This window comes from Bufo bufo, chromosome 1, assembly GCF_905171765.1.
Source record: "Bufo bufo chromosome 1, aBufBuf1.1, whole genome shotgun sequence".
NCBI classification, from domain to species: Eukaryota; Metazoa; Chordata; class Amphibia; order Anura; family Bufonidae; genus Bufo; species Bufo bufo.
This window is the reverse complement of record NC_053389.1, coordinates 205,562,236-205,587,965: the sequence shown is the minus strand read 5'-3', so window position 1 is coordinate 205,587,965 and position 25,730 is coordinate 205,562,236. Positions and strand designations below refer to the sequence as shown.

The 25,730-nt window shown below is 46.2% G+C and overlaps 1 protein-coding gene across 3 annotated transcripts in view; it reads right to left on the bottom strand.

Moving 5' to 3' along the window:
- The window catches only part of LOC121002897 (sulfotransferase 2B1-like), a 113,541-nt gene extending 88,974 nt beyond the window's left edge, over positions 1-24,567 (bottom strand). Inside the window, exon 1 of one of the 3 annotated variants that reach the window (XM_040434543.1) lies at positions 24,481-24,567. The gene's annotated coding sequence lies outside the window, so the exon portion shown is untranslated. Of the gene's footprint in view, positions 1-21,100; positions 21,195-23,068; positions 23,093-24,480 lie in introns of those variants that run through there. The other 2 variants (XM_040434559.1, XM_040434551.1) reach the window with 2 other exon arrangements.
- Positions 24,568-25,730: the final 1,163 nt, after the last annotated feature.

Here is a 25,730-nt window from a genome sequence, read left to right as displayed (position 1 = left end):
GGGGTCACATGTGGGGTATTTATACTGCCCTGGCATTTTAGGGGCCCTAAAGCATGAGAAGAAGTCTGGAATCCAAATATCTAAAAATGCCCTCCTAAAAGGAATTTGGGCGCCTTTGCGCATCTAGGCTGCAAAAAAGTGTCACACATGTGGTATCGCCGTACTCAGGAGAAGTTGGGGAATGTGTTTTGGGGTGTCATTTTACATATACCCATGCTGGGTGAGATAAATATCTCGGTCAAATGCCAACTTTGTATAAAAAAAAAAAGGGAAAAGTTGTCTTTTGCCGAGATATTTCTCTCACCCAGCATGGGTATATGTAAAATGACACCCCAAAACACATTGCCCAACTTCTCCTGAGTACGGCGATACCACATCTGTGACTCTTTTTTGCAGCCTAGGTGGGCAAAGGGGCCCACATTCCAAAGAGCACCTTTAGGATTTCACAAGCATTTTTTACACATTTTGATTTCAAACTACTTCTCACGCTTTAGGGCCCCTAAAATGCCAGGGCAGTATAACTACCCCACAAGTGACCCCATTTTGGAAAGAAGACACCCCAAGGTATTTCGGCATAGTGAGTTCATGGAAGTTTTTATTTTTTGTCACAAGTTAGTGGAATATGAGACTATGTAAGAAAAAAAATAAAAATCATCATTTTCCGCTAACTTGTGACAAAAAATAAAAACTTCTATGAACTCACTATGCCCATCAGCGAATACCTTAGGGTGTCTACTTTCCGAAATGGGGTCATTTGTGGGGTTTTTCTACTGTCTGGGCATTGTAGAACCTCAGGAAACATGACAGGTGCTCAGAAAGTCAGAGCTGGTTCAAAAAGCGGAAATTCACATTTTTGTACCATAGTTTGTAAACGCTATAACTTTTACCCAAACCATTTTTTTGACATGTAGAACAATAAATTTAGAGAAAATTTTATATAGAAATGTATTTTTTTTTTTTAAATTTACAACTGAAAGTGAAAAATTTCATTTTTTTGCAAAAATTTTGGTAAATTTCGATTAATAACAAAAATGTAAAAATGTAAGCAGCAGTGAAATACCACCAAATGAAAGCTCTATTAGTGAGAAGAAAAGGAGGTAAAATTCATTTGGGTGGTAAGTTGCATGACCGAGCAATAAACCGTGAAAGTAGTGTAGTGCAGAATTGTAAAAAGTGGTCTGGTCATTAAGGGTGTTTAAGCTAGGGGGGCTGAGGTGGTTAATATTTTAATAGTTTGGGCATTTTCGCATTCGGTGATGCCCATGATGTGTATTTTTTATTGTTTATATATTTTTATTCACATTTTGGGGAGAGGAGGGGTGATTAGAATTTTTCTAAAATGGTGGCTGAAAATAAAAAATAAAAATTATACTCACCTCCACTTGCTCCTGGAGAGGCCATCCTCTCCCATCTTTATTGAAGAAAACCTGCCAAAGGACCTATGGCGAGCACCACGCCATACCTGTCACAACCCAGTCTTAAGCTTGACAAAGGGTACCGCATTAGGACCCGAAACGTTGCACTAGCCGTAAATGTAATGTGTGTACTACTGCACAAATAAAACTTCAATAGCAACTTCATTTGGTGTGCTGTCTCCGCCATCTTTTGTGGAAAAATTATACAAGACTCCTGGGGTGGAAGGAATCAATTGGAGACGGGCACCCACGAAAGCCCTCTACACAAGTGCTGTGGTTACTCTTTTGATTGGAATACTATGGCAAGCATGACGACGTCACCACCTCTCAGCGAGTAAGTGGATGAGGGTGAGTATAATTTTTTTTAACCCCTGATTAAGGTTAGTCACAGATACTACGATAAGCGTTGAATGTGGCATTTGAGGAGTTAAATGATGGGGGGAGCGATCATCGTTCCACCTAGAGATGAGCGAATCGAATCCCACGAAGTGGAATTCGATCCAAATTTCAGGATAAATTCTATTCGCCTAGAAGCCGAATTTCCTCCTGCTTCGTGTCAGCGAATCAATTTATCCTGAAATAGTATAAAAAACAAAAAAATTCCAACTTACCTCCTCCAGGTGAAGGTGCAATGACAGCCGTCATTGTACACCTCAGATGCCGCGTTCATACATGATTGCGCCATCCGAGTTTAAAAACAGTGTAAAATTAACAATAATAAAACAATTACATCAAACTTACCACCTCCATTTGCTCGCGACGGACCGCCAGCCTTCATCTTGCTTAAAGATCTCGACCAAAATCCCGTGCGGCTTGAGATTACATCATCACGCTGGCTGGCGTGATGACGTCATACATCACCACGCCAGTCGGCGTGATGACATAATCTCGGCCCGAGAATTTGGCCCGAGATCTTCAAGCAAGAGGGTGGCGGCCAGCCCGTCGTGAGCAAATGGAGGCAATAAGTTTGATGTAATTGTTTTATTATTGTTAATTTTACACCATTTTTAAACTAGGATGCCGCAATCATGTATGAACGCGGCATCTGAGGGGTACAATGACGGCTATCACAGCCCCCTGTCATTGCACCTGCTACTTACAAAAAAAAATATCACATTTTTTTAAAAAATTCGCTCATCTCTAGTTCCAACTCATTTCACCCGCTCCATACAATGGAAAACGATTTGTGACCAAGTAATTTGTAGTTCACCAAAGCAGCCAAATCAAATTTTTCAAAACTTCGCTCGTCTCTAATCTGGAGAATCACCTTGGAGGTTCTAACAGTAGTCTGCCATCGTGGGTTTGTCCCACCTGCCTTGGTACCTGCCCTCCATCTTAATATCCTGATTGAACTTCTCCCCTTGTTCTTAAATAGGAATTTGAACAGATATGGAGAAAGTCTACCTTTATGCTCATATTGGTATCCAAATTTTGCATACAGTACTTGTCTGCTGTGCGATTACCCAAGACATTCTTGATCACTGAGACATAAATACTTTGGGCACAAGCTTCAGCATCATTCAAGAAACTCAAACTGTTGGCAAATTATCAAATCTGAGAACTAACAAAGAATAGATCAATAGATATAAGACAGAACAAACCACTGGCGTACATACAGGGGTCACTGTTGCTCCTGGGCCCTGCACTCCAGGGGGCCCGGACTCCTGTGGACCCTCCCCCAGACCACCCTAAAGCATGTTAAAAACGGCCGCTGGCAGGGGCCCCGCTGTACTCACATGTAGTGGAGCGCTCTGATGGGGCCCGGCATGAAGTACAGTGGCAATTTTGGGCCCCATCAGAGCGCTCCATGCCTCCATTACATGTATAATATGAGGGGGGGAGCGCGCACTCACTCACACACACCCGGCCAGGCAGTTCGTTTCCATAGTGAAGCAGGGAAACCTCTCTGCTCCCTGCTTCACTGATATTCAGAGCTCAGGAGCTCCCCCTGCTGGCCCCACGTCATGCTGCTGGCTGTGGGAGGAGAGCTGACAGCCCAGGAATCTGCCTTGAGCACAGCCAGCAGCGCGATGAGTGTGGGAGCCTGTCATCAGGGAAGAAGGTAAGTATGTGTTTGTTTTTTTCTAACGCTGCAGACTGAGGGCAAGGGGGGTTGTTTGATGGGCACAACTAGAGTGAGGGGGCACAAAAGTGGGTATCTCTACTGAGGGGCACCTAATATGCCATAACTAATTTAAAGGGGCACCTAATCTGGCATAACTACTGTGAGGGGCACATATGTGGGCATATCTAATGTGAGGGGCACATAATCTGGCATAACCACTCTGAGGGGTCACATAACTGGACATAAATACTGTGAAGGGGCACATAATCTGGCATAACTACTGTGAGGGGCACATAATCTGGCATAACTACTGCGAGGGGCACATAATCTGGCATAACTACTGCGAGGGGCACATAATCTGGCATAACTACTGTGAGGGGCACATAATCTGGCATAACTACTGTGAGGGGCACATAATCTGGCATTAATACTGTGAGGGGCACATAATCTGGCATTACTACTGTGAGGGGCACATAATCTGGCATTACTACTATGAGGGTCACATAATCTGGCATTACTACTGTGAGGGGACACATAATCTGGCATTACTACTGTGAGGGGACACATAATCTGGCATTACTAATGTAAGGGGACACATAATATGGCATTACTACTGTGAGGGGGCACATAATCTGGCATTACTACTGTGAGGGGACACATAATCTGGCATTACTACTGTGAGGGAGGCACATATATGGCCATAACTACTGTAATGGGAGACATATTTGGCATAACTACTGTGAGGGGGCACACATCTGGGCATAACTACTGTGACAGGAACAAAGGTGGGCATAACTACTGTGAGGGGCCACAAGGTGGGCATTAGTACTATGTGGTTGCACTTAGGGTCCTAGATTACACTGCTATACATTGGCATGTGTCACTAGGGTATCAAGAGCCACGTCTGACTCCGTTATACCCGGGGTCAGGAAGTCGCAGCGGGTGGCTGCGCGCTCTATATCTAAAGATCACAGTGTTTCTTAGTTATTGTTTTCTGTGTTTGCCTTGCTATCCTTTTTGTCTCTCTCAGGGATCCGTAGCTTCTCCTCCTCAGCTGTTTCTTGTCTGCCACTCCCTACCTCCTTATATTCTCCCCTCACACTTCTTTAGTTGCCAGTTATAGAGCTTCCTGCCTGGACATCTATACTGACCCACTGGAGTGGTTAATCCTGGTTGTTGTTCCTGTGTGCTACCCTCCGGATCCCTGTTTGGCTTATTGTTGTCTCCTGTTGTCGCCCACCTGGGAATATATGTGGAGTCTGTGTTGTCTGTCCTCCCCTTGGTGTTTTCCCTTAGAGTTAGTGGTGCGGACTAGTGTTCCCATCGCCCTGTTCACTACCTACGGCTCAGCTCAGGGAAAGCCAGGGCTTTAGGCACGTGATCGGCGTACGGGTGAGGAACCCGTCTAGGGACGTCAGGGCAGCCAGGTGCCAGCCGCCAGGTGAGTCAGGGGTCACCATCTTCCCTCTCACTTGGGCAGGGCCTTCCTCGTTCCCTCCCTCTGTGTCACGTATGTGATAGCCACGCCGACCGTGATATTATAACTGGCCCTTACTTTTTGAGAAAAAAAATAAATCAATTTTTTAATTGTTGTTTTTTTTTTTTTCTCTCTCTCTACTTAGAATCCAATATGGATCCTATTGATGCCTTGGCAGAACAGCTTCAAAGCCTGTCTTTGGAGGTGGCAGGATTGAAGGCGTCTGTTCTCCAACAACCGCAGCAAATGCAGCAGACCGCACCCCCAGCGGTTGCTATGGGTAACCAGGTTGTCACTGAACCCAAGGTTGCTCTTCCCGACAGATTTTCTGGGGGAAGGGACAAATTTGCGACGTTCCGTGAGGCCTGCAAATTATATTTTAAGTTGCGCCCTTACTCCTCAGGTCATGAAGAACAGCGGGTAGGGATTGTCATTTCCCTGCTTCAGGGGGATCCGCAATCCTGGGCGTTCTCGTTACCCCCTGGTTCTCAGGCTCTTCGGTCAGTGGAGGGATTTTTTGGGGCTTTGGGTCTCATATATGATGACCCTGACCGAGTCGCCCTGGCTGAGTCGAATTTACGGAGACTCCTACAGGGAGATCGGTCAGCAGAGGAATATTGCTTAGAGTTCCGTAGGTGGGCTACGGATACTCAGTGGAACGACCCGGCTCTCAGGAGTCAGTTCTGCTCTGGGTTATCTGAAAGGGTTAAGGATGCACTGGCGCTGTATGAGACCCCCCTTTCCCTTGATGCTGTTATGTCCCTCTCTATCAGAATAGATAGACGTCTTAGGGAGAGATCGAAAATTCCGGAGCAATTGGTTACCTCTCCCAAGCAACAGTCAGCCTGTACTGACTTAGATGAGCCTATGCAGCTAGGCGGAACTTCTCGTCAGGTCGTCCTCCCGAGGTTCGCCGTAGGGGGGGGGCTTGTTTTTTCTGTGGGGGGAGGGGTCATTTCATTAATGTCTGTCCCTCCTTTCTCAAAAACAAAAGACCGTCGGAACTACTAACCCCGGGCTGTGCGGAGGATGTCAGCCGGGGGGTATACGTTTCCTCCATACGAACATCTCAATTTGTGTTACCAGCGGTCATTGTTTTTGGTGTTAAGACGGAGTCTATTTCTGTTTTTCTAGACAGTGGAGCAGGGGTAAACTTGATTGATGCCCATTTTGCCCGCACTATGGGTTTGTCTCTCTGTACGCTGCAGAGACCTATTCCCGTATTCGCTATAGATTCTGCTCCTCTGTCTCAGAGAAACCTCACCCACATTGTTCGTAATTTACACCTTCGGATAGGGGATCACCATAATGAGTGTCTTGCATGTTACGTTCTGGAGGGCCTTCCCTCTCCGGTGGTATTGGGTCTTCCCTGGTTGGTAGCGCACAATCCAGTGGTGGATTGGCAGGCCAGGGAGATATTGGAGTGGAGTGAGCATTGCAGAGTGAATTGCTTAAATAACAAATGCTTAATCGCCTCCATAGCTTCCCTACCTACATTTATTTCGGACTTTGAGGACGTTTTTTCTGAAAAGGGTTGTCAGAAACTACCACCTCATCGTCCTTATGATTGCCCTGTTAACCTGATTCCCGGGGCAAAATTACCCAAGTCCAGGTTGTATAATCTTTCGGGTCCTGAGAGACAAGCCATGAAAGATTATATCTCCGAGAGTCTGGCTAAGGGACACATCAGACCCTCTTCTTCACCCGTGGCTTCAGGGTTTTTCTTTGTTAAAAAGAAAGATGGGGGCCTGCGTCCTTGCTTAGATTTCCGTGAGTTAAACCAGATAACCATCCGTGACCCATACCCTCTTCCTCTCATTCCTGACCTTTTTAATCAGATTGCGGGTGCTAAGTGGTTCTCCAAACTTGATCTTAGGGGGGCCTACAATCTGATTCGTATCAGGGAAGGGGATGAGTGGAAGACAGCTTTTAACACCCCTGAGGGGCATTATGAAAATCTGGTTATGCCTTTCGGTCTGACCAATGCCCCTGCTGTCTTCCAACATTTCGTGAATGATATTTTTAGTCATCTCATCGGCAGGTTTGTAGTCATATACCTAGATGATATCTTAATTTATTCGGCTGATCTGAAAACACATGAGGTGCATGTCAGGCAAGTACTGCAGGTCCTACGGACGAATAAATTATATGCGAAAATTGAAAAATGTGTCTTCGCTGTTCAGGAATTACAGTTCCTGGGATATCTATTATCTGCGTCAGGTTTCCGCATGGATCCTGGGAAGGTCCAGGCAATTTTAGATTGGGATCTTCCTGAGAACCTTAAAGCCCTACAACGGTTTTTGGGTTTCGCTAATTTCTATAGAAAGTTCATTAAAAATTATTCAGTGATCGTTAAACCCCTTACCGACATGACTAGGAAGGGGACGGATTTTTCCAAATGGTCTGACGCCGCTAAAGATGCATTTTCCTCTCTAAAGGAGAGGTTTACCTCGGCACCTGTTCTAATTCAACCTGATGTCTCCCAGCCTTTTATTGTCGAGGTAGATGCGTCAGAGGTGGGAGTGGGAGCTGTATTGTCTCAGGGTCCGTCTCCTGGCAAATGGCGTCCTTGCGCTTTCTTTTCCAAAAAATTATCTTCTGCGGAGAAGAATTATGATATTGGAAATAGGGAACTGTTGGCGATTAAACTGGCGCTTGAAGAGTGGCGTCACTTCTTAGAGGGAGCAATCCACCCCGTCACGGTGATTACGGATCACAAGAACCTTCTGTACCTAGAATCGGCTAAACGTCTCACCCCTAGACAAGCTAGGTGGTCGCTATTCTTTACCAGATTTAACTTTGTAATCACCTATCGTCCTGGGGCAAAAAATACCAAGGCAGACGCGTTATCTCGTAGTTTCCCTGGAGGGGGTAATGCTAGTGATCCGGTACCTATTTTACAAAGAGGAGTGGTTGTCTCTGCTGTACACTCTGTTCTAGAGGGAAAGGTGTTAGAGGCTCAGGGGGACGCCCCGGCCTCTTGCCCCTCAGAGAAATTGTTTGTACCGTTAAACCTGCGTCTTGAATTATTAAAAGAACATCATAATTCGGCACTTGCTGGACACCCGGGTAGTAAAGCAACCTTGGAGCTTTTATCTCGTCGTTTTTGGTGGCCAAGGTTGCGTCAGGATGTAATGGATTTCGTGTCTACTTGTTCTACTTGTGCACGCGCGAAAGTCTCTCGTACACGTCCAGCAGGGTCTTTATTGCCACTTTTCATCCCCAATAGGCCATGGACACATCTGTCAATGGATTTCATCACTGACTTACCGTTGTCGGCGGGTAAAACAGTTATCTTGGTAGTAGTAGACAGGTTTAGCAAAATGGTACACTTTATTGCGCTACCCGCACTTCCTAATGCTAAAACTCTCGCTCAGGTGTTTATCAGTGAAATCGTGAAGCTTCACGGGGTCCCTTCCGATGTGGTTTCGGATCGGGGAACCCAGTTTATTTCTAAGTTTTGGAAAGCTTTTTGTTCCCGTTTGGGGGTTCACTTGTCCTTTTCCTGAGCTTTCCATCCTCAGTCGAATGGACAGACTGAGCGTACCAACCAAAACCTAGAAACATATTTAAGGTGTTTTGTGTCTGAAAACCAAGAGTTGTGGTCATCATATTTACCGTTAGCTGAGTTTGCCATAAATAATCATTATCAGGAGTCCACTGGCAAGTCACCATTCCTTGGTGCATACGGTTTTCATCCCCAATTTTGTACTTTCAAAGAGGGGGGGTCTTCTGGGGTTCCCGAAGAGGAAAGGTTTTCTTCATCTCTTTCATCGGTATGGCAGAAGGTGCAAGTTAACTTGAAAAAGATGAGTGGTAAATATAAATGCATGGCCGATAAGAAACGGTCGCCAGGTCCGGACCTAGGAGTGAATGACTGTGTGGTTGTCTACTAGGAATATTAAGTTGAAGGTTCCCTCTTGGAAACTGGGTCCTAGGTTCATTGGTCCCTATAAAATAGTAGCCGTCATTAACCCTGTGGCTTTTCGCCTGGAGCTGCCTCAGACTTTTAAGATCCATAACGTCTTCCATAAATCGTTACTCAAGAAGTATGTTCCACCTCTAGAACCATCGCCGCTGCCACCTCCTCCTGTTATTGTGGATGGTAATCTGGAGTTTCAAATAGCCAGAATTGTTGATTCTCGTCGGGTCCGCCTCTCTCTTCAGTATCTGGTGCATTGGAGGGGTTACGGTCCCGAGGAAAGAATGTGGGTTCCAGCGTCAGAGGTAAACGCCAACAGGTTAATTCAGACTTTCCATGCCTCTCATCCGGAGAGACCTGGTCCTGAGTGTCCGGAGGCCCCTCGTGAAAGGGGGGGTACTGTCACGAGGGTATCAAGAGCCACGTCTGACTCCGTTATACCCGGGGTCAGGAAGTCGCAGCGGGTGGCTGCGCGCTCTATATCTAAAGATCACGGTGTTTCTTAGTTATTGTTTTCTGTGTTTGCCTTGCTATCCTTTTTGTCTCTCTCAGGGATCCGTAGCTTCTCCTCCTCAGCTGTTTCTTGTCTGCCACTCCCTACCTCCTTATATTCTCCCCTCACACTTCTTTAGTTGCCAGTTATAGAGCTTCCTGCCTGGACATCTATACTGACCCACTGGAGTGGTTAATCCTGGTTGTTGTTCCTGTGTGCTACCCTCCGGATCCCTGTTTGGCTTATTGTTGTCTCCTGTTGTCGCCCACCTGGGAATATATGTGGAGTCTGTGTTGTCTGTCCTCCCCTTGGTGTTTTCCCTTAGAGTTAGGGCTCAGCTCAGGGAAAGCCAGGGCTTTAGGCACGTGATCGGCGTACGGGTGAGGAACCCGTCTAGGGACGTCAGGGCAGCCAGGTGCCAGCCGCCAGGTGAGTCAGGGGTCACCATCTTCCCTCTCACTTGGGCAGGGCCTTCCTCGTTCCCTCCCTCTGTGTCACGTATGTGATAGCCACGCCGACCGTGATAGCATGGCTCAGTCTTACAGGCCAGCACAGCGCCACCTGCTGATTACATCCCTTCCTTATGTGATTGTTCTTTTTTTCTCACCACAGGGACCTTGTTCTGGATACAGCGGACATCACGCCGACGCCAGTGACACCTTGGATGAGGTAGGACCAGATTTTATTAGGTCTGGGTGAGTGTAGCCATGCATTGGGTTTAGGGCTCTTTAACACGAGCAGATCCCGTGCGGGTAATCCGCTGCGTGAAAGAGAGCCAAGCCCCGTTCCGGACAGCAGAGACATGGAGCATTAACATGATTGATAATGCTCTGTGCCTCTCTGTGATCTTTTTGCTACAAAATCACAGTGAGATAAAGTTGTCACCGTGATTTTGTAGTAAAAAGATCACAGTCAATCATGTTACTGCTCCGTGTCTCTGCTGTCCAGAATGGGGCTTGGAACTCATTCACGCAGCGGATTATCCGCACGGAAAGAGCCCTTAGTAAGAAAATCTGCCGATTCTTTGTAAAAATGGGGGGTGGGCCCAATCCAAAGATTGCACTGTGGCCCATAACACTATAGTTACGCCACTGGCCGCTGGGCAGCATTCCCTCAAAGCTGCGCGGGTGAGTGGCCGCGCAGAAATTATTGGGCCCCCACTCACAAGTTTACTATGTCCGCTCAGCGCGCCTACTCACCCTCCTTGCAAAATGCCCACACACTTGCCCACACTATTGATGAGTTCTACCAAACTTCCTCCTGTGTGCGAGGTAAGTGGGGCGCCGTCTACCACATATTCCGCTCACCACTGCTGCTGCCTCCTCCTCCTTTTTCTGAATGAAGAGGAAGCGCGGCATTGTACAGGGAGAGGTAATGTGGAGGCGGCGTTGTCGCCATCTTAGAAGCTAGACTCCCTCCTGAGACTGAGAGCTGCCTGCTGCACCTGCTACATAAGTATGTTAGGAGTGGGGACAGACCTGGAGGGCATGCTGCTGCAGAACACAAGGGGTGAAGCCACTGTGAGGGACACACCATCCTATCCCAGTCATAGTCTATCACTGGAATGTGGAATGGTGTGTTTCTGCCAGTGGTATCACCCCTTGTGTTCTGCAGCAGCATGCCCTGCACTTATATACAGCCTATACCTATGTACAGCCTATACCTATATACAGCCTACAACTATATATTCCAGTACATAGGTGTAGACTGTATATAGATATAGGCTGTATATAGGTATAGGCATATCTATCTAGCTACCGATCTCATATCTATCCCACCCACCTCTTCAGACAAGCCTACAAACCAGTGACCCTGCTGCCTCTATACCGCCATGACCAGCTTTACCCTCTCCTACTGTGTCCTTCTCCCATACCATGTAGGTTGTAAGCCCTCACGGGCAGGGCCCTCTCTCCTTCTGTACCAGTTTGTAACTTGTCTTGTTTATGATTAATACAACTGTCTGTATTATGTACCGTATATACTCGAGTATAAGACTAGTTTTTTGGCACATATTTTTGTGCTCAAAAAGCCTCCTCGTCTTATACTCGAGTCTAGGTCTTAGCTCCGGTAATACAGGCAGTGCGGGGGGCGGCGCTCGCTCACTGACGTCACGCGCCTGCGCCGCCTAGTGGGAGAAGGCGCGTGACGTCAGTGAGTGAGCGCCGCTCCCCGCACTGCCTGTATTACCGGAGCAAAGACAAAGTAAGATATCCACAGTTAAAGGTTACGGATTAGTTTAAATATACTGCTGTGAGCGTCGGGAAGGGGGGATCTGTGGATGGCACTGTAGGGGGATCTGTGGATGGCACTGTAGGGGGATCTGTGGATGGCACTGTAGGGAGATCTGTGGATGGCACTGTAGGGAGATCTGTGGATGGCACTGTAGGGGGATCTGTGGATGGCACTGTAGGGGGATCTGTGGATGGCACTGTAGGGGGATCTGTGGATGGCACTGTAGGGGGATCTGTGGATGGCACTGTAGGGGGATCTGTGGATGGCACTGTAGGGAGATCTGTGGATGGCACTGTTGGGGGATCTGTGGATGGCACTGTAGGGGGATCTGTGGATGGCAGTGCCATCCACAGATCCCCCTACAGTGCCATCCACAGATACCCCCTCCCCTAAACAGTGCCATCATGGCACTGTTTAGGGGGGATCTGTGGATGGCACTGTTTAGGGGGGATCTGTGGATGGCACTGTTTAGGGGGGATCTGTGGATGGCACTGTTTAGGGGGGATCTGTGGATGGCACTGTTTAAGGGGGAGATCTGTGGATGGCTCCCTGTATTTAATGCAGAGTGTGTGTGTGTATATAATGCACACACTCTGCATTAAATACAGGGAGTCAGAGTCAGACTCCCATCAATCTGAGTCACCCTCTTGCAGATGTGTGTGTATATAATGTAGAGTGTGTGCACATACACTCTGCATTATAGCTGCATTTCCCACCCTAGTCTTATATTCGAGTCAATAATTTTTCCCATTTTTTTTGGGGTAAAATTAGGGGCTCGGCTTATACTCGGGTCGGCTTATACTCGAGTATATACGGTATGTATACCCCTTATCATATGTACAGCGCTATGGAATGAATGGCGCTTTAATAATAAATAATAATAATAATCCCACAGGGGTTATATTGTTTGGCATGGTGTAACCTCCAAACATTTGCTGTACAAGTGTTAAGCAAATTCATTTGCTGGATTTGTGGGAGGGGAGGCTGATTGACGACCCTATTTAGCCTCACCTGCTTCCTCAGGCTGACGTCGGCTCGGCGATTTTCTTTCCGGGTCGGCGCTGGGCGAGTTCAGACGGCAGCGTGCAGTGTTTTTTTTTTCCGGCTACGAAGGGTGCAGCGCAGGAAGCGGCAGTCAGATCGGGTCCCACGGCTGGTGAGATAGGATCGGGGTGGACAAGGGAGGGGGGGGTTCTTGTGACGATCCTTGCACAGTGTCGATTAGGGTGGGGGGCCCAACTTACTCTCACTGGTCCCGACCCGGTCAAGTACTGGATGGGCGCAGTGCCGGCTTCGGTGGAGGGCCCCGCTTTCCGCTAAACTGCCTGCGGTCGATGCGGGACATGTGCACTGGGAGGGCTCCGGGGCCGGGTTCTAAGTGTACGCGCAGCTGGGGACTGTGCAGCACATGCGCACTTGGGGGGGGATGCTGGTGTTCGGGGGAAGCACTCCGGTTCTGAGGCTTCAAGCTGCATGGCATCACGCAGCGCATGCGGAGAGGGGGCAATGGGGCAGAAAAATAGGAAGGAAAGGGAAGAATATAAATAAATTAATTAATTAACACATATATAATATATAAATAAATAAGTAGAAACAAGGTGCACGGAGGAACAGGGCAGGGGAATCGTGTGGATGTTAAGCACTGCTAAATAAATTACGGTCGCGTAATAAGCGCTGTCCTACGGCTCGATACACATTCTGGATGATTTTGTCTCAATTCACAGGGCAATTCGGCAGTTGGTCTGACTTCGACTCTTGACATTTTTCGGCTCTTGACGGAGTAAGAGTTAATCGGTCTGCCAGGACGAGGCAGCGGCAATTAGAGTCACGTCAAAGCTGGTGGGTATTGCTGGCCCTACGCACTTGACGCATGAAAAAAAAAAAAAAAATAATAATAATAAAGGAAATGTATTATTATTTTTTTGGTGTTGTTTCTCCGCCCATTAAATAATGCCTCTTTTGTCCATAGTTCGGTTAGGTCCATGGGTGCCGGGCTCGGGCAGTCTAGTGCCGTGTCTCACATATGGCTGGTCAGCAGGTAGGTATGGTCCGTAGGGATCAGGTCAATTGGGGGGCATTAGGTGGCACCGGGATTTGCCAGGGTTACTCTAATCTATCATGGCCATAGGCACAGTATTACGGTGTCCACCATGACTACAGGCGCAATATTGCAAAGTCTGTCACGACTACAGGCACGATGTTTAAGTCCTGTCACGACTACAGGCGCGAGATTACGAAGTCTGTCATGACTACAGGCGCGAGGTGACGAAGTCGGTCACGACTACAGGCACGAGATTACGAAGCCAGTCACAACTACAGGCACAAGATTACGAAGTCTGTCACGACTACAGGAGCGAGATTACTTAGTCGGTCACAACTACAGGCACGAGATTATCAAGTCGGTCATGAATACAGGCACGTTGCTGAAGTCCTGTCACGACTACAGGCATGTTCATAGGCACGACATTACGAGGTAACCACCATTAACCGGATTACAACAGTCCGGTCACGTCGTTCACTAGCAATTGGCGGAGCATATAGGAATGTTACAGAACAGTCACATCACATTTATAGGCATGGTTCGGAAGCTTGTCAGGTCATAAGCACTAGGTGGCTGGGTCACTCACAAGTGTCAGCACTAGGCGGCTGTTTCGGCTGGTTATATTGTCATTTGTCTTGTTTTAGTTGCACAATGTCTCATAATGCGGACATCGAGGGCACGTCTTCATTGCATGGAAGCATGGATCGGCAGTCTGTACGGACCACTGTACCTTCGTTAAGATCCTGGACCATCCCCAAGCTGACGGCGGAATTACTGAAGAGTGGAATTCATTTCCCAGCAACTGGTAGGAAAGCGGAACTTTACCGTCTACTCTCTTCAGTCAGCAGGTCCTGGTCAGGACGTAGTGTCCATGGGCAAGATACAGACTTCCTTGACTCAGCTGCATGCAGTCATCAATTCTATGGCATTCTATGGCTACCACCGTTCGTTTTTTGGCCAAGGCAGCCAAAATGTCGTTGACTGGTCAGTCGTCGACACAGAACTATTCTGCCGCCTCTTCGTGGGTCTTAGAGCCCCGGCGTGTGCCACGTGTATTTCCTACTCACACACAAGGTCTCCTGCTGCATTGAACTCACTTTTACCTTCTGCGCGTGCGCCGGATAACTTGCCCGGCACCCTCACTCGCAGTGCGTTTGCGTCCCTTATTTAATGCCAGTGTCTCCTGCTGCGCCTGCGTCAGCTCGGGAGGATCGGGGACTGTAAAAGCCGCCCAGCCAGTGAATAATAATGAGCTGGGCGGTGCTAGGAAGCGACAGTTGAGGCGCGGCTGGGCACAAAGGTAGGAGTGAAAAACGCCCCTTGGGCTTAAAGAGATGTGAAAAACCGCCCCTTGGGCATAAAGGAAGGTGATTGACAGATGATTATAAAGTTGTTTTTACATGGTTTAAAATGCGGACAGGGGGTACTCTTATGTGATTGTAATCCACTTTAATAGACCTATGACTGCATAGGAATAACTAAATATGTTTATCGGGCCTGTCAGTGTCCCTTTAACCCCCTAAGGACACGGCCATATTTCACCTTAAGGACCAGACCATTTTTTGCAAATCTGACCAGTGTCACTTTATGTGGTGATAACTTTAAAACGCTTTGACTCATCCAGGCCATTCTGAGACACTTTTTTCGTCACATATTGTACTTCATGACACTGGTAAAATGGAGTCAAAAATTCATTTTTATTTATAAAAAAATACCAAATTTACCAAAAATTTGGAAAAATTAGCAAATTTCCAAGTTTCAATTTCTCTACATCCATACTACATAGCAATACCTACAAAAAATAGTTATTACTTTACATTCCCCATATGTCTACTTCATGTTTGGATCATTTTGGGAATGACATTTTATTGTTTGGTGATGTTACAAGGCTTAGAAGTTTAAAAGCAAATCTTGAAATTTTTCAGAAATTTTCATAAACCCACTTTTTAAGGACCAGTTCAGGTCTGAAGTCACTTTGTGAAGCTTACATAATAGAAACCACCCAAAAATGACCCCATTCTAAAAACAACACCCCTCAAGGTATTCAAAACTGATTTTACAAACTTTGTTAACCCTTTAGGCGTTCCACAAAAATTAATGGAAAATAGAGATAAAATGTCAAAATTTCACTTTTATGGCAGATTTTCAATTTTAATAATTTTTTTCCCGTTACAAAGCAAGGGTTAACAGCCAAACAAAACTCAATATTTATGGCTCTGATTCTGTGGTTTACAGAAACACCCCATATGTGGTCGTAAACTACTGTACGAGCACACTGCATTGCGCAGAAGGAAAGGAATGCCATACGGTTTTTGGAAGGCAGATTTTGCTGGACTGGTTTTTTGACACCATGTCCCATTTGAAGCCCCCCTAATGCACCCCTAGAGTAGAAACTCCAAAAAAGTGACCCCATTTTAGAAACTACGGGATAGGCTGGCAGTTTTTTTGGTACTATTTTAGGGTACATATGATTTTTGGTTGTTCAATATTACACTTTTTGTGAGGCAAGGTAACAAGAAATAGCTGTTTTGGCACAGTTTTTATTTTTTGTTATTTACAACATTCATCTGACAGGTTAGATCATGTGGTATTTTTATAGAACATGTTGTCACGGACGCGAAAATATCAAATATGACAACTTTTTTTGGTTGTTTGTTTCAGTTTTACATAACAAAGCATTTTTTTTTATGATTCTTTAGTGTCTCCACATTCTGAAAGCCATAGTTTTATTTATTTTTTGGGCGACTGTCTTGTGTAGGGGCTCATTTTTTGGGGGATGAGATGACAGTTTGATTGGCACTATTTTGGGGTGCGTATGCCTTTTTAATCGCTTGCTATTACACTTTTTGTGATGTAAGGTGACAAAAAATTGCTTTTTTTACACCGTTTTTTATTTTATTTTTTACGGTATTCACCTGAGGGGTTAGGTCATGTGATATTTTTATAGAGCAGGTTATTGCGGACGCTGCAATACCTAATATGTATACTTTTTTTTTATTTATGTAAGTTATACACAAAAAAAATCATGTTTTAGTGTCTCCATATTCTGAGAGCCATAGTTTTTTCAGTTTTTGGGCGATTATCTTAGGCAGGGTCTCATTTTTTGCAGGATGAGATGATGGTTTGATTGGCACTATTTTGGGGTGCATATGACTTTTTTTATTGCTTGCTATTACACTTTTTGTGATGTAAGGTGACAATTTTTTTTTTACGGTGTTCACCTGAGGGGTTAGGTCATGTGATATTTTTATAGAGCATGTTATTACGGACGCGGCGATACCCAATATGTATACTTTTTTTAAATTTACTTAAGTTTTACACAATTACAGCCTTTAAAAAAAATAAATATAAAATGATGTTTTAGTGTCTCCATATTCTGAGCCATAGTTTTTTTTTTGGGCGATTGTCTTAGGGGCTCATTTTTTGCGGGATGAGGTGACGGTTAGATTGGTACTATTTTGGTGGGCATACGCCTTTTTGATCGCTTGCTGTTGTACTTTTAGTGATGACCATTTTTTTTTTCATTTAGCACAGTTTTTATTTTTTATTTTGTTACGGTGTTCATCTGAAGGGTTAGGTCATGTGATATGTTTATATAGCCAGTCGATACGGATGCGGCGATACCTAATATGTCAACTTTTTTTTGTTTTCCTATTTTTTGCCAATTTTTTTTTTACTTCACTTGGGGGAAATTAAGTTGTTGTTTTTTTACTTGAAACTTTTTTATTTTTTGGGGGAATACTTTATTTTTTCAAATTTTTTTTCACTTTATTTTTTGTTCCACTTTGGGACTTCAACTTTTGGGGGTCTGATCCCCTTTACAATGCATTACAATACTTCTGTATTGGAATGCATTGGCTGTATGAGTAATACAGTGTGTATTACTCATACAGCTTCCTGCCTGTGAGATCCATGGGGCTGGATCTCACAGGCTCTTCACCGGAAGGCATGGGCGTAGGAAGCGGGGGGGACAGGGGGGAAGGAGCCCCCCCAGGAAATAATGCGGGGGGGACAGGTTTGGTTAAATCCCCCCCAGGCTCCAGCCAGGCCAGCGGCAGTGTCTGTGTGCGGCGGGGCAGGCAGTGTGCGGCGGCGGCAGGCAGTGTGCGGCGGCAGGCACTGAGATGAGCGCTTCCATTGTGGAAGCGAAGCGCTCATCTCCATGGTGATCTGTTTCTGTTTATATCGCTGTCCTCAGGCACATGATTGGGGGGGTCTGGTATTACTGGCACATGATTGGGGGGTCTGGTATTACTGGCACATGATTGGGGGGTCTGGTATTACTGGCACATGATTGGGGGGGCTGTTATTACTGGCACATGATTGGGGGGCTGTTATTACTGGCACATGATTGGGGGGCTGTTATTACTGGCTGATGAGAGGCACTGGGGGGCTGATGAGAGGCACTGGGGCTCTTATCTGAGGTCTGATTGGGGGTCATTCATATTGGGGTCTGAGCTGAGGTGTGATCTGAGGTCTTATTAACATTGGGGATCTTATTGGGGCTGTTAGCTGAGGTCTGATTAACATTGGGGGTCTGATTGGTGGTCTGACCTGAGGTGTAATGAAAAATATTTTTTTCTTATTGTGCCCACTTCCAGCCCGGAGCCCAGCTGCCCAGAGCACTAATCAGGAGCAGCTTGGATAAAAAGGCCTCACAGTCTCCCACTCTCCTTCTGCCCGGCCAAGCCAGCCAGCACCTCAGGCAAGCCAGCCAGCACCTCAGGCAAGCCAGCCAGCACCCCTGAGTCTTCAGAACTGTAAGTGTGTGTGTGGGGGGGGGGGGGGGGTTCACACACACACACACACACACACTTAAAATTTTACGATATAAACAACTCGCAGTTTACTGAATGAGAATATACCCGGCGAGCAAAAATTCTGTCCCCCCCCATATTTTTTGGGGTTCCTACACCCATGCCGGAAGGCAGCGCCGATGCCTAAGGAAGGCATCGCGCTGCCTTCCATGCCATCGGGTCCCCATTACGGCCGCATGGCACCGTCGACCGCCCGCCGCAACCACCTGTAACAGCCGCAAACCGCAGGTCTGACCGCCCCGTCCCAGGGTGCCTGCTGATTGATTTTAGCAGGCACCCAGTTCTGATCACCGCTGGCCACGTGGTGGTGATCGGAACTACACATGTTGTACCGGTACATTATGTGTCCTTAAGTACCAGGACATCATGCCGTACCGGTACGTCATATGTCCCCAAGAGGTTAAGTTCGTCGAAAACAGCTCAGCCTGGGGAACTGGTGGAGGTGAAGTATTTTCCCACCGGGAACAGTTGGTGTCCGGTAGTGGTGCTTTGTGAATGGTTGGAGTACGTCAGGGCGGCTTCAGTGGACTTGCCGCTGTTAGCCTTTAATGCTGCACCCCTGAGTACTCAGACATCCATGAAATATATCCGGCTACTGTTAGTTAATATGAGGGTCAATCCTATGTCTATCACGGGCCACTTCTTTAGAATTGAGACAGCGTCAGCTGCCTCCAGAAACAATGTCCCGATTCATATTATTCAGAGATTGTGTAGATGGAAATCATCTTGCTACGGTACATTCCAGACCCTCATCATGAAATGTCTCTCGCTTTTCAGACCTTGGTGTTGTAACGACATGTTTATATAAATATTCTTTCTGAATCTATTGTCTGTTTATTTTTGGCCCCTTTAGGTACTTTCTGATAGACGATCCGAGCACAAGTGTTAAGCAAATTCATTTGCTGGATTTGTGGGAGGGGAGGCTGATTGACGACCCTATTTAGCCTCACCTGCGTCCTCAGGCTGACGTCGGCTCGGCGATGTTTCACCCACCCACCCACACCATCTTACAATCATTCATATTGTAGCTAGGGTGAGTCAGGTTAGGTACCTTCTGATAGACGATCCGAGCACAATATACATTATAATCCCTGCACAATGCTATACAATATACATTATAATCCATACACCATGCCATTCAATATACAGTATAACACTGCCTTCCCTGCGATAATCACTCAAGAAGCAGCCGCCGGAAGTTGAAGCACTGTGTGCAGTGAGCGCTTACTTCCGGCGGCTGCTTCATGAGTGATTATCGCAGGGAAGGCAGGTTAGTAAGTGTACTGGAGCATTAGATTTCATAGAAATGGTGAATATACATATTATTTTAACTCCTAAGATGCCTGTGGCCACCGGGGGAGCACGGGAGGCAGAAGCACAGCGCCCCCACAGCCCGTCTCCCCTTTACAATTAGAAGACGGATGGCCCTTAGCAAGGCTCATTTCTGAGAGCGCTACTAAGGGCCATTTCAGCCCCAGTCTACTACTAAAATTAAACGTTTTGGCTAAATAAAGTATATTACAAAAATGCTACCTATCACTTGCCCTACACTTTAGCAAAACTTTTTTTTATGGGAGTTACACTTTAAGCTTACATGAATACGATATACTTTTACAGCTGTGTGCGGTTATGTACATGTACATACCTCCCAACTCTTGCCCCTGGCAAATTGTGCAGAGGTAGAGCTTGGCAGGACTGCAGGATTGCCATCCAAAATCTGCCCGCCTCTACATGATATGTCAGCAGGTATGAGTCTTTGGGTAAAATTTCTTTGAATACAATGAAGAACAACCAGTATCTCAAAAACTAGAGCCAATCTAAGGCTACTTTCACACGAGCGTTCGGAGCGGATCGGTCTGATGTTTCATCAGACGGATCCGCTCCGATAATGCAGACGTTTGCATCCGTTCAGAACGGATCTGTCTGCATTATTACTTAGAAAATTTTCTAAGTCAGAAAGTAGCCTGAGCGGATCCGTTCAGACTTTACATTGAAAGTCAATAGGGAACGGATCCCCTTGAAGATTGAGCCATATGGTGTCATCTTCAAGCGGATCCGTCCCTATTGACTTCCATTATAAGTCTGGACGGATCCGCTCGCCTCCGCACGGCCAGGCGGACACCCGAACGCTGCAAGCAGCGTTCAGGTGTCCGCTCACTGAGCGGAGCGGAGGCTGAGCGCTGGCAGGCGGATGCATTCTCAGTGGATCCGCCTCCACTGAGAATGCATTAGGGCCAGACGGATGCGTTCGGGGCCGCTCGTGAGCCCCTTCAAACGGAGCGGACACCCGAACGCTCGTGTGAAAGTAGCCTAACAAAACTAATAGCATTTTTGGATTTATAAATACATTCAAACATCATTGGGCTGTTATTTATTTCCATCTGTGCAACAGATTATAGTCATTCACTATAGTCAATGTAAAACTAAAGTGATTTTGTGCTATATAAGCTGAAAAAGTGCTTACACGAGAAGGTACGGTAACATTACACTGAGGGTACTAAGTTCAAGATTCCTGCACAATAAAGTAAACAAGCAGATACAGCTAATTGCACAGAAGTGTTATCATACACTATCATCATTATGTGCACATTTTTAGGACATTAAGATTATATTGTAAAAATAGAAAGAAAGAAGATACCTTTAAAGACCAGACTCTCTCTTCCAGACACTAGAAAGGCTGCTTGCTTTTTGTTTCTTTCACAGGCAGTGTAGGAACTAAAGCCTTCTGAAAGAATGTTACTCAGTCAGTTAAAGTACTAGTCTCCACCCCTATCTCAAGCTATTGGCTGGGAAACTTTGCATTATTATAAAAAAAATGTGCAGATATGTATGGGCAGCACGGTTGCTCAGTGATTAGCACTGCTACCTTGCAGCGCTGGGGTCCTAGATTCGAATCTGACCAAGGACAACATCTGCATGGAGTTTTTATGTTCTACCCGTGTTTGCGTGGGTTTCCTCTGGGCACTCCGATTTCCTCCCACAGTCTAAAGACAAATTGATACGGAACTTAGGGCTCATGCACACAACCGTATGTATTTTGACGTCCGTGTGCCGTATTTCGCGGAACGGAAAAGCTGGCCCCTAATAGAACAGTCCTATCCTTGTCCGTAATGCGGACATTAATAGGACATGTTCTTTTTTTTTGCGGAACAGAAATACGGAAACAGAATGCACGCGGAGTACCTTCCGTTTATTTTGCGGACCCATTGAAATGAATAGTTCCGCATACGGTCTGCAAAAAAAAACAACATAATGGACACGGAAAGAAAATAAGTTTGTGTGCATGAGCCCTTAGATTGTGAGCCCCATTGGGGACAGCTTGATGCTATTGTCTGACTGTGGAATACAGCAGCTAAGTGTGTAAAATAAGCAGCGTTCCCCAACCTGTGATTCAGGAGCAGTTTTCAGCTGATACACTAGTAGTACCATAGAAGTTAAAGCATTACTAGAACTTGGAATCAGATTCAAAACTATCTCACTGCCATTATGTGAAAGAGTGTTCCTTCTTGAAAGACACTAACAATGGAATTGCAGAAAACATGATAGTTTTATTGTTTTTACAACAGTAGCTAAAAGGTTTTCCTGGCCACTCCTTCCTCCAGGGATGGAGATTACTGATGGGCGAAGTTAAAAAAAAAAATTGACTTGATTTGAAATTCAATTTGTCACGTAGTACTTTGTCACGAATCGCATTCCTTTGTATGTAGCGGGCGCAATGAATGGGAGCGGTGATCGCGCCAACCCCCATCAGATGCCGTTTGTTGTGGATTTTGATGCAGATTTGCCCCACATCTCATTGTTTGTAAAGGGTGAAATCTACATTGAAAATGTGCACAAACTGCCGACATACTGCAAATGTCAAAATCCGCAAAACAAATCAATTCTGAGCTAAAAATCTCATCTACTTAGCTTGAGCTATACGGTATTACGCTGTGGATTTTCCACACGAAAACTGGAGTGGAAAATCCACACACAATATACACTTGGCCTCATTTATCAAAACTGTCTAGCAGGTAAACAGTCTTAGTTGTCAATAGCAACCAATCAGAGCTTACCTTTCATTTATTCAGAACACTTTAAGAAATGAAAGGTGAGCTGTGGTTGGTTGCTATGGGCCTCTTTCACAAGACTGAGTTTTCCGCAGGGGTGCAATGCGTGAAGTGAATCCTCACCCATTCATTTCAATGGGTCTGTGCATAAAAGTCACAAACGTTTAAAAACTTCTGAATTACCGTATTTTTCTCCCTATATGTAAGACGCACCTAGGTTTTAGAGGTGGACAATGAGAATATTTTTTTTTTCATCAGACCACCAATTAGAACCCAAATGTTAATAAGACTCTAAATCAGACCTCAGATCAGACCCCAATGTTAATAAGACCCCAACAAGACCTCAGATAAGACCCACAATCAAGCCTCAGCTCAGACTCCAATGTGAACGACACCCAATCAGGCCTCAGATAAGAGCCCCAATATAAATAAGACCCCCCCCATTCCGACCTTAGATGAGACCCCCAGACGTGAGCCCTATACCTCCGATCAGCCCCCCATGCCTCAGATCAGCCCCCATGCCTCATAGCAAATAAAATTTGAAAAAATCAACTTACCTCTCCTGCTTCGGACGCCACGCGCTCCCAGTATACCAATGATCCCGCTCTCTCTCTTCCTGCCTTGCACGGTGCTGTGACTGGATGCCCACAGCGTGAGGTCACAGAGCGCTCTAATGCTGTGTGCAGTCACAGCACAGCCAAAGGCAGAGGACCAGGAAGCGGTGAGTACAGAGCCCAGGTCTTCCGGTACAAATGAGCGCTTCCATTATGAAAGCACTAATTAGTATTCTCCCCCTATAAGACACAGTGACATTTTCCTCCCGCTTTTGGGGGGGGGGGGGGGGGGGAGTGCGTCTTATGGGGCGAAAAATACGGTAGTCTTAAAACTCAAAATACAGTGAGGAACAGAAGTATTTGAACACCCTGCGATTTTGCAAGTTCTCCCACTTCGAAATCATTGAGGCGTCTGAAATATTCACATTGTAGGTGCATTCCCATCTGAGATACAGAATAAAAAATAAAAAATAAAGGAAATCACATTGTATGATTTCTAAAGAATGTATTTGTCTTGCAATGCTGAACATAAGTATTAACACCTGACAAAATCAGTGTTAATATTTGGTACAGAAGCCTTTGTTTGCAATTACAGAGGTCAAACATTTCCTGTAGTTCTTGACACTGCAACAGGGATTTTGGCCCACTCCTCCACACAGATCTCCTCTAGATCTGTCAGTTTTCGGGGCTGTCGCTGAGCAACACAGAGTTTCAGCTCCCTCCAAAGATGTTCGATTGGATTTAGGTCTGGAGACTGGCTAGGCCACTCCAGAACCTTGATGTGCGTCTTACGGAGCCACTCCTTGGTTATCCTGGCTGTGTGCTTTGGGACGTTGTCATGTTGGAAGACCCAGCCATGTCCCATCTTCAATGCTCTGACTGAGGGACGGAGGTTGTTGTTCAAAATCTCACAATAAATGGCCGCATTCATCCTCTCCTTAATACAGTGCAGTCGTCCTGTCCCCTTCGCAGAAAAGCACAACTGAAGCCAGTCATTGACTGGAGATGTGGCATGTCACTATGCCACAGGGAGAGTGTGCTGCACCAGAACAGCAGGAGGTGGATAAATATAAAGGAGCCTTCACACATGGCACACCGATTCTGCAGTGGAAAATGCTGCAGGAAAATCTGCAACAAAATCCACACTGATTTTCAGTGTTTTCCACTGCAGAATTGGTTTGCCAAAGGATAACATGGTGGAATTTTTCTTGCTGCGGAAAGAATTTTCTGCCACAAGTGAAGGCACCCTAAAGGAGTCAGGCTACAGGCACTTTGTAAAAAAAACAAAAAACATTTTTATGGAAAAACCCGTTTAAAGCAAAGCCTTCTTTCATCAGGGAACAACGCAGCACTGAGTAGTATGATTTGAACACAAAGCATTGCTAAGCAACATAAAATGAAGTGAAATCAGTTACCTTCAAAGAGACAGTTATTCTGCCTTATCTAAAGTAGCAAAGGCTGCACGGTGGCTCTGGGAGGAATATCTTCAGAGATCAGCTCAGCTCTCCTACTTCTGCTCTGTGTACTCAGGGTGGGGTGATGGTGGAGAGGCACCATGAGGGTTTGCTGACCACCAGTGTGATTTGTTGTGCTGGTTGCGTCACCAGTATGCTGTTAACCTTAGAGCCTCTACTAATTTAACTGTTTAAAGGCTTCTATACACATTATTTTGACAGCTGAACCCCCCAATAATCACAGATTTATACAACATTGTAATTTGTGCAGGGAGCTCCTGAATCTGCCTAAACAGATAATTGGGGAGAGAAGGATTAAAGGGACTCTGTCACCACTTTCTAACCCCCCCTTTTAAAAGTATTGTTCTCTCCATGGCGCCCTTGTGATTACAAAGGTGTTGTTATAACATAAATTCGCCGTCTCGTTTTGATAAAAATACCTTTTATCTAACCTGTCAATCTTGTGGATAAGGTGCCCAGGGCGTTTCTGAAGGTCTGAAGCTGCCGCCCGCCGCCGTTGGTGCCCAGCTCCTCCCCTGATCGTTTCAGCGCCGCCTGAATGGAAAGAAATCCGCCTCCGGCTCTCGCTCAGTGCCCCCTCCTCCTTTTCAAAGATCCCGCGCGTGCGCACAGGCCTGTGCCTGATGCGCCCGTGCGGACATTTAGAATCAGCCTCATTGAGCGAAGTGCGCATGCGCGCACTTCGCTCAACCTACTCATAAGACGAGCACTGCAGCCAGCCACTCAGAGCCTGCGGCTCCATACAGCGCTTGGCAGGCTCTGAGTGGCTGGCTGCAGTGCTCGTCTTATGAGTAGGTTGAGCGAAGTGCGCGCATGCACACTTCGCTCAATGAGGCTGATTCTAAATGTCCGCACGGGCGCATCAGGCACAGGCCTGTGCACACGCGCGGGATCTTTGAAAAGGAGGAGGGGGCACTGAGCGAGAGCCGGAGGCGGATTTCTTTCCATTCAGGCGGCGCTGAAAGGATCAGGGGAGGAGCTGGGCACCAACGGCGGCGGCGGCGGGCGGCAGCTCCAGACCTTCAGAAACGCCCTGGGCACCTTATCCACAAGATTGACAGGTTAGATAAAAGGTATTTTTATCAAAACGAGACGGCGAATTTATGTTATAACAACACCTTTGTAATCACAAGGGCGCCATGGAGAGAACAATACTTTTAAAAGGGGGGGTTAGAAAGTGGTGACAGAGT